We start from the raw sequence: 9574 nt of genomic DNA, 5'->3' as shown, positions 1-9574 counted from the left end.
ACAATGAAAATAAGATTGACCCTTTTTTTTCACTCATTTTCACTTCCTCCCTTTCCTTTCCATTCACGTTCTCTTCTATCATTTCTTCCAACCAAGCATGAGCTTAAATGACGAAAGTTAATTAATTAGTAATTATCAGATACTGTAGACTTGATTTACATCGACTGACCTATCACTGTAGTCATTCTATAACCATTTACAAATCATAAAACTACAAAACAATGGGTTCTTATGCCAAGGCAGAACTAGTATTTCTGGAATGGCCCGACCACCCCAAGTGGGAAAAAATGAGGAAAATTAAAAGAATTGAATAGAAAATTGACCCATTTTATGTAAATTCTACGTTACTGTGATAAACTCAAATGTAGTTACCATGATCTTTCACTTATTTTACGTGCTATTCTCTTATATTTTGTGACTACTTTTGAATTGTTGTAACTTATATATAATGTGACGTAGCAACTGCCCATTAAGGATCTCTAGTCATTTCCTAAAAAACGAAAGAAAAAATACAACGTATTTACATCCGTACACCACCAAAAATGATTTAACTGCAATCACCATCAAATATGCCCCTAATGATTCTTCTAACGTTAAAAAATTGTAATTTAATTGTTACTAAGGTAATTAAAAAGATCAACATCAATTGAAAACAGGAATGCGATATATGAAAGAATGAAATCAGATATCAGTCATAAGATTCCAGAGATATCATGTGTTATTAGAGATATTAAAAATTCAATACACATCCCAAATTTAAGAAGTCTGAAGTTTGAATCCCGCTCACATGAATGCAGTGGCAGTGCCCATTTTCAAATTTTTTTTATATATGATTTAATTATTTTGATTTTTGAATTGATTTATGCTTTTCTGAATTGAATAATATTTTGAACTTTAACTTATTGCCGGTTGATTATTATAAATAATAAAATAACAATGGTATGAAGCTAGAGGGTTAGTGGGTCTATAAAAGTAATATTTTGTAAATTATTATTTTCTTTTTTTAGGATTTTGATGTGGCAAAAATCTTTAGTTCCTCTTTTAAAGTCTTTCACAATTAATTGTGCTTGTTTTTTACAATTACGGAGAAACATTACTCAAAAAAGCCACCACCACAACTCATAACGTTGTCCAAAGAAAGCAAATTATGGCTTAATCAAATGAATATTGAATTGATTCTTTGTTTGCCATGTTTATGTCCCAATGACTCATTTACAGATTAGCTAGTAAGAAAAATAGTTGAGACTAACAATGATAAATTATATTCATTAGTTTATTTATTGTGACATTAGAATTGATTTTACAAGTTGTCACAACTACAGTAAAAATGATATTTTTTATTATGAATTTTGTGAAAAAAATTGTCTATGAAATCGAATGGAAGATCAGTGATTGAATGATAGTCTTGTTGTACACATAAAAAACATATATTTTTTAGTCTTGATAATAATATTATTCTTCAACATTTTATGAAATCAGAGCAATCACAAATTTTAAATTAACTGAGAACATATCAAAGAAACTAAAAAAACAAATCTGATCAATGAAATCAAGAAAAAAGAAAAAGGATTTGACATATAGAGATAACGTGGTTCAGTATCAAAGCACCTACAACCAGAAGTAAAAAATAGCAAGGCTTAGAACTTTTATTGAGTAGGATCAATTACTGAGGGATCTTGAGATACAAAGATTAAATCTTTCTTACAGAGAATTTTCTATCTCCCTTTTTAAATCACTCAAAATCTTCAACTAATGTACTGCTACAATCGGCTTGTTCCTTTTATAATTAACTTTAGAAACCAGTTGTCTGTTGTAATAGCTTCATCCAACAATGGACCCCACACACACCAGCTCAACTTCCCACCTTAGCAACAAATAACATAATGTAACCAATTAGCTTCACAAATCTCCACCTTAGTTTTATTCTATTCAATTTTCACCCAATCTTTGTTTCAACGGTAGAAAGTTTGGCCTGCAAGCTAACAATTCCAATCAAGTTCAATGGATCTCTGAACTTGAATGTAGGTAATGGGTTTGTTAGCATGTTTGCAGGATTGACCTTTGAGGGAATCTTGACAACATTCACCACACTATTGCCCATTTCATCTCTTATATAGTACATCTTTATATTGACATGCTTTGTTCTCTCATGATATTTGGGGTTCTTACTCAGCTTTATGGCACTAGAAATATCACAACTAGTAGAGATTGACTATTGCTAAAACCCTAATTCAGACAATAAGCCCTGCAGCCATATTGCTTCCTTAAGGTCTCTGTAAGAGTAATGTACTCTTCCTCAGTTGTTGAGAGAGCAACAAATGACTATAAAGATGCTTTCTAGCTTACTACACCACCACACGTAGTAAAAAAAAAAACTAGTGATGTAGCTTCTATTGCATTCCAAGAATCCTAGTTGCAGCACCGAAATCCTTTATTTTAAGCTTAGAGTTTGGACTCTCTTGAGTCTTTTTAGTTCTTTTATTTTTTTACATGCTATGAGTATGTCATCAACATGTAGTAGAAGATAGATACCGTCACCAGAAAGCTAGAGCTCTGTAGTATGCGCAACTATCATATTGACTTCTACAGTGCTCATGTTTGATTGTGAACTCATCAAACCTTAAGTAACATTGTCTCGGTGACTGCTTCAAACCATGTAAGCTCTTCCAAGGTAAATGAATCATTATCTTCAGTCCCTTCTTTAATAAAATCCTCTTATTGAGCCATTAGTAACTCTTGATTAAGGTTACCATGCAAGAAAGCAGTCTTAACATCTATTTAATCTGATTTCAGATTTATAAGATGTAGTAATGGCCAACAAAACCCTTATAGAACTAGATTTAACCTCTATTGAAAATACTTTATTAAAATCTACTCCACCCTTTTGTGTACACCCCTTAGCCACAAGCCTAGCTTTGTATCTACGAGGTTCAACACCAGAAATTCCTTCCTTGAGTTTATAAATCCATTTACAGCTAATTAATTTCTTGTTTGAAGTTTTTTTAACTAAGACCTAGGTATTATCCTTCTTGAGTGAAGCTATTTCTTCTTTTATTACAGCAAGCCATCTTGATTTCTCATTACTTCTTTTAGCCTCCTTGAAGTCCTATGTTCTTCACCACTCACTTCATCTGCAAATCTAAGTGCATAGGAAATCAGATTGGCAATGCCATATCTTTTTGACATTTTAGGGACTCTTCTTTGTCTATCCCTTGTAGGATGATAGTTGTCCAATTATGATGATTTGTAGGCACCTTGAGGAGATTTAAAGTCACTTTCTTTAGCTCCCTGACTAGTGACAAACTCCGCCTCCAACTCATCATCATTATCTACATTGATTGACAGTAAAGAGTGTACATTTAAAAAATCTAAAATTATCAATTTTTTACTTACAATGTTGATTAATGCACTCATTATTTTTAAATTATCTTAACTTTCCCCTAATAAATTTTTATGTTAAAATTTATTTACAATATGTTAATTTTTATATTGTAAATACTTCATGAATAATGAGGGAATTGAAACTAAAAGCGGGAATAAAGAAGAATTATTGAAGCCATTAATGCATTTATTAAGGAGATGTAATTAATAAAAAATATATATTTCAAAAAAAGGCAAAGTGGGCCATGACTATTGTGATAGTCAACTATCAGATATTTTCAATGTATAAAAAATTATAAAAAATAAAATAAAATAAAAAATAAAAAATGAAAGAAGAGGATCGTTCTTGCCTATGAAAGGCAAGGGGATGCAGGCAAGGGGTAGAGAAGAGAAGAGAGGAAGCTAAGACTGAGACTTAAAAGATATTTCTTATTTTGTGTAATTCATTCTGTTATAATATTTTTCGGAGGTTTGTTAAAGAAAATGAATTTTTTGTTCTTCAATTGAGTGGCTTATTTTCTGAACTAAGGTGAAAGGTGAAGCTTAATTATTTAAATTATTAATTATTTACTCTCTCAAGTAAGTCTTAAAATTTATTTTATTTATTGTATGTTTCTACCTTACCACTTTCTTTTACAGCATGTTAATTTATAGATCTAAAGCTCTTCATATTTATATGGTATTTTTATATAATATTGACACTTCAATATACTTGTGGCACATTAGGTATTTGGTCCCATATTTATCATAGTAATGGTTAGCTAAAAATTAAATGGCATAATAATTAATTGGCCAAATAAATGTAAAACACAAATATGAGAGAGTGTTATAATCATAATTTGAAATCCGAGAGTGGATCCCAAAACCTTAGCATAATTTTAGATTAATCCCTATTAATTTCTTTTTCCATATTTAATTTTCTTTATTTAATAATTGACTACTAGATTTTAAATTCATTGTGGTTCGACCCTGGACTCACTATGTCATACTATAACTAGAGATACTCTTATACTTGGGAGTAAACAACACTTTTGAATTGTATCAAATTTTTGGTACAGTTGCCAGGGAGTTTTCTAAATTTGGTATCATTTGTCTTAGCTTCTATCTTTTTCATTTTTGTAAAACTTTAGTTAGCAAACCTCTTTTCTTAAAATTTTAATATCATCTGAAAAATTTGTTAAAAACTTCACTTTGACCCATAAACTTTTGGAAATCAATCCTTAAACCGTACTGGAACTTAGATCTTTAGACTATGACTTATTCCTTGGACTTTGGACTTGAAGACTAAATGAACTTTGACCTTTGAATTTTGTAGACGTAAAGGACATGGACTTGGACCTTTTACAATTACCATTAAGGCCTAGAAATTAAATTGATTATCTAATAAGATAATCAGTCGGTAATTCTTAAAAGTTGTTAAAAAAAAAAGAGTCCACACCTTGAGGTAAGTATTCTTTCCTTTCATTCTTTTAATTTTTGCAATTTTTTTTTGTTATTTTATATGGTTGGTTAACCGCCTATCATGTTAATTTTTATGTTTAATTATTCTTGTACATTAATTTGTGTAATTTATGTTTTATATTTTATTATATGGATGGTTCTGAAATACTACCTGAATTATTAAAATTTGTTAATTGTTCCTTTAATTATTTTATTTATGTGGCTGGTTTAACCATCTAATATTTTAATTTCATTTAATTAATCAATTAATTTATTTTACTTCACAATTATTTATTTTTAATTTCTATACAGTTATATTATTTGTTTATTTAAATTTCATTTTGTTCTAATTGTGCAATTTTCATTTGGTATTTTATGCATTATCCATTTATTTGTGCATCATCTTCTTAATTTAACATACATATTTAGCATTGCATGCAATGTTGGTCTCGCATAGATAATGGTAGATTAATTAGAATATTACCTTCACCACCCTTAGACACAATGGCGGATCTAGAAAAATAATTTATCGGGGGCTAAATTAGATAATAATAAAATATAAAAAATAAAAATTTTGAATATATAAAATATTTATAATTAGTCTCTACACATTTTTATAGTTTAAAAATGTTATGCAATAGACTCGTTATCAATATTATTAAATTTATTGTTTCCTATATAAACAATCAAACTATCATTTATCCCATCCGATTCTAAAGATGATTCCTCATGAGTTTTGTTATTGAAAATGTTCGTTCTACTATTATTATATAAACTGAAAGAATTAACCATATTTTTTAGAATAGAAAATATTTTGAGTAGTGGGCTATCATTATTTTTAATTAAAATATATGTTTTTATATTTTTTTAAAGTAAAAGTTTAAATTTTATGGGGTTTATATTTTATAGTGACTATTTTAATAAATTTAATGGGGTTAATTAAAATATTAAAATATTTTTTTCTTTTATTTTTTAATTTTTTTTTTGGCCAGTGGGGGCTTGAGCCCCCACTGGTCATGTGCTGCATCCGCCTCTGCTTAGACATGGCCGACATTGGAGCTAATTACTTCTCAAAACACTTAGATAGCCAAGCCTTACAATATCTTTATGATCAGCTTTGGACACTTAGAGATTTCATGCATCCTACAGAATAAGGTCACCATCATGCATAATTTTTCCTCCTGACTCATCTCGTTTTAATTTCAAACCTAGTATCATTCAACTTTTACCTACTTTTCATGGTTTTGTGTTTGAGGAAATTTGAAGAAGTTTGTAACACTTGTACTGATCAAAATTGTAGTATGAACATAATCAGACTAAAGTTTTTCCCTTTCTCATTAAAGGAAAAAGCTAAAACTTGGCTACAAAATCTTAGGTTCTATCAGAACTTGGGATGAAATGCAAGCACAATTTTTGAAAAAATTATTCCCACCCCAAAGAATAAATTTTTTCAAAAGACAAATCACCACCTTTACTCAAAAATCTAGGAGGACTTTTTACCAATGCTAGGATCAGTACAAAGAGCTATTAAACATTTGTCCACACCACAATTTTGAAACATGGAGGTTGGTATCTTATTTCTACAAGGGACTAACATCCCAAAGTACACAGGTCATCAAAATAATGTGTAATGGTGAATTTAAGGACAAAAGTCCTGAAGATGCATTAGATTACCTTTGCTATATAGTAGAGAATGTACAACACTGGGATATAGTTAGGTCTTATGAGTCATCGAGTAAACCCTAGTCATCTCCATTTACTAGAGGCATATATGACACAACTTAAAAGTAATTTTTAACTCCCAAATATAAGAATGTCTTGTTGTATTATAACTCGGTGAGTCTGAGGTCGATCCACAGAGAAAAGATTTAATTTGTTTATTTTATTTTAACTAAAAATTGAAATTAAAACTTAAATATAAACAACTTAATTTAAATGAAACTATGAAATTGAACTAGTTAGGGTTATGGATCCACTCTTAGAAGTAAATAAAACTTAATAAATTCTTTTTGCCCTTTTTTTAGATTTATTGCCCAAAAGATTAATTATATAAATTATTATTATTTTCCCTTTGATTTTATGATGGATTAAGTATTTATTGTGACAAAATTTAATTTGTCTACAATAAGTCAAAATACCATTTTACCATACCTTATTTTAAGATATTAAGAATTTATTGTGCCAAATTCATTTGTTTGTCTACAACAAATCAAAATTTCAAAATATAAAATATGTATAAAATTAAATAGAAAATAATTTAATTTATAAAATTAAAAATAGAATTTGCTTAAATCATATTTATTTCCTAAGAGTTTCACCTTCCCCTAACTAATATCATTTAGTTAAGCATAATTAAAATAAAAAGAATTACTAAAATTGAATTACTTATAATTAAAAGTAATAAAAACAACTAAAATTGGAAATAAAACTAATTTTATTTATAAAAATAATTATACAAAATATTAAAAACACACCTGGAAATCAAGATTACAAAGAGATGGAGAGAATTTGAGAAGAAGGGAGTTGTAGAGAGATGATTAAAAACATAAAAATGAGGCTCTATTTATAGAAAAATAAATTCATAATCCAGTGCTTTGCGGTCCATCATAAGCTTCATGCATGTGCTCCTCACAAGCTTTAGATCAAGATCCAATGGCTGGTCAAACTTCAAAAGTCAACATCACATGTGGCATCGTTTGACTCGTCCGATTTGCCCAAAGAATGGTTGAGATTTGGCGGGTTAATGGGTGGATCAGGTCGACCCAAATACAAAGATTCGGATCCTACAACTTGCTTCACCAACCATTGCCACGTGGCACAATCATGGCCATTGAATCATGAACGGTTGAGATTTAGTCAAAATTGCCAGCTATCCCATGCACTCATATCTATTGTAAGCTCATTTCATCATTTAATAAGTGCTCGGTCAATAGGAAAAGTCAACTTTTTTTATACAAGCTCAACTTTAAGTCGACCTTGACTGATCTTAAGGTTTTCGGACCTCTGAAATCCAAATTTGACCTCCGTTTATCTGTTTGGAGCCTTGAATTACGTGAAATTAATATTTTTCCTAATAAACACATAAACATACACAAAATTAAATATATTTAAAACATAATTAATAATTCCTAATATATTACATAAACACAAATATAAATTTAACATAAGCATAAAATAACATATTATCGCTTGATAATTAAACAATTTTTAATACTAATGAATATACAACCTAATGAAGATCATGACCTTCAAGACAAATTTTCATCTTTAGGTAGAAAAATCGAAGCATTAGAATCGAAAATGAATGATCATGTAATGTATGTTCAAAATATTTCATGTCATGTTTGCGATTGTATTGACCACTTTATGTGGAATTGTCCGACAATGCCAGCTTTGAAAGAAAGTTTGCAACAATAGGTAAATGTCGTTAAGAATTTCAAAAAACCGAATCCCAATCCATACTCCAAAAACTGCAACTCTAGTTGAAGAAACCACACAAATTTTAGTTGGAGAAATGACAATCATGCACAACCTTCACAATAAGCTCCTTCACATCAGAATTTCCAGAACTTCCAGAATTATCCACCATATGTTCCACCTCCAAGAAAAAACTCTAGAAGAAACATTGCATCTATTCATTGAAAAATAAGAGTTTATCAATAACCAAATCATGCAAACCTTAACCAATTTGATAAAAGCTGTCTCCAAACTTACATCATCTCTCACCATACATGAAAAGCGTAACTTTTTCCCAAAAAATACAACCCTAATCATAAAGAACCGAAGGACCTACTTGAAAGAACAACCTGAACCAAACCCCAAGAGTCAACAACATCCTCAAATAGGTAATATAGGAAACCAAAGTATGAGCCAAGTCAAATTGGTTATAACCATTTGTGGTTGTAAAGTTGTCGAAAACCATATTTTAAACCCTCTAAAAATAGTAGGGATTCAATTTTAGAGAATAGAGAAGAGTCTGTTGAACTTTCAACCCATGAAGAAATAGCCAACTCTCCTCATGTACCCCATTTCCTCAAGCACTAATCAAGCCAAGAAATCAAACCACAGTCCAGAGATTTATAAAGCTTTTAAATAAGTGAAGGTTAACATTCCTTTGCTAGACATCAATAAACAGGTACCATCTTATGCTAAATTTCTGAAAGTCTGTGCATTGTGAAAAGGAAATATAAGGTGCAAAAGAAGGCTATTCTAATAGAATAGGTAAGTTCCATTCTCTCAGCTAATAATGCCTTAAAATAAAAGGATCTTGGTTGTCTAACTATTTCTTGCATTATTGGGGATCATAAAATTGGATATGTTGTACTTGATCTTAGTGCCAGTATTAATTTGCCTCCTTACTGAGTGTACCGACAATTCAATCTTGGTGAGTTAAAACCAACATCTACCACTCTTTTTCTTACTGATAGATCGATAAAGATACTAAAAGGGAAAATTGAAGATGTATTAGTCCAAGTTGATAAATTCATATATCCTGTGGATTTTGTTATTTTAAAAATAGAACCAATTGCTGATGAATGTAAGTAAATTCTTATCATATTAGGTTGACCATTTTTAACTACTATTAATGCTTTGATTAATTACATGAATGGAGTAATGAAATTATCTTTCAGCAACATGATGTGGAACTCAATGTGTTGAACATGTGTAAACGGCCTCGCAACACAGAAGATGAAGATAGTGAGACTAAGGATATTGAACTCATTGAACCAATTATTGAGGAGCAAATTTAGGA

This window comes from Citrus clementina, unplaced genomic scaffold (genome assembly GCF_000493195.1).
Source record: "Citrus clementina cultivar Clemenules unplaced genomic scaffold, Citrus_clementina_v1.0 scaffold_5, whole genome shotgun sequence".
Classification (NCBI taxonomy): Eukaryota; Viridiplantae; Streptophyta; class Magnoliopsida; order Sapindales; family Rutaceae; genus Citrus; species Citrus x clementina.
Note: the sequence above shows the minus strand (reverse complement) of the source record.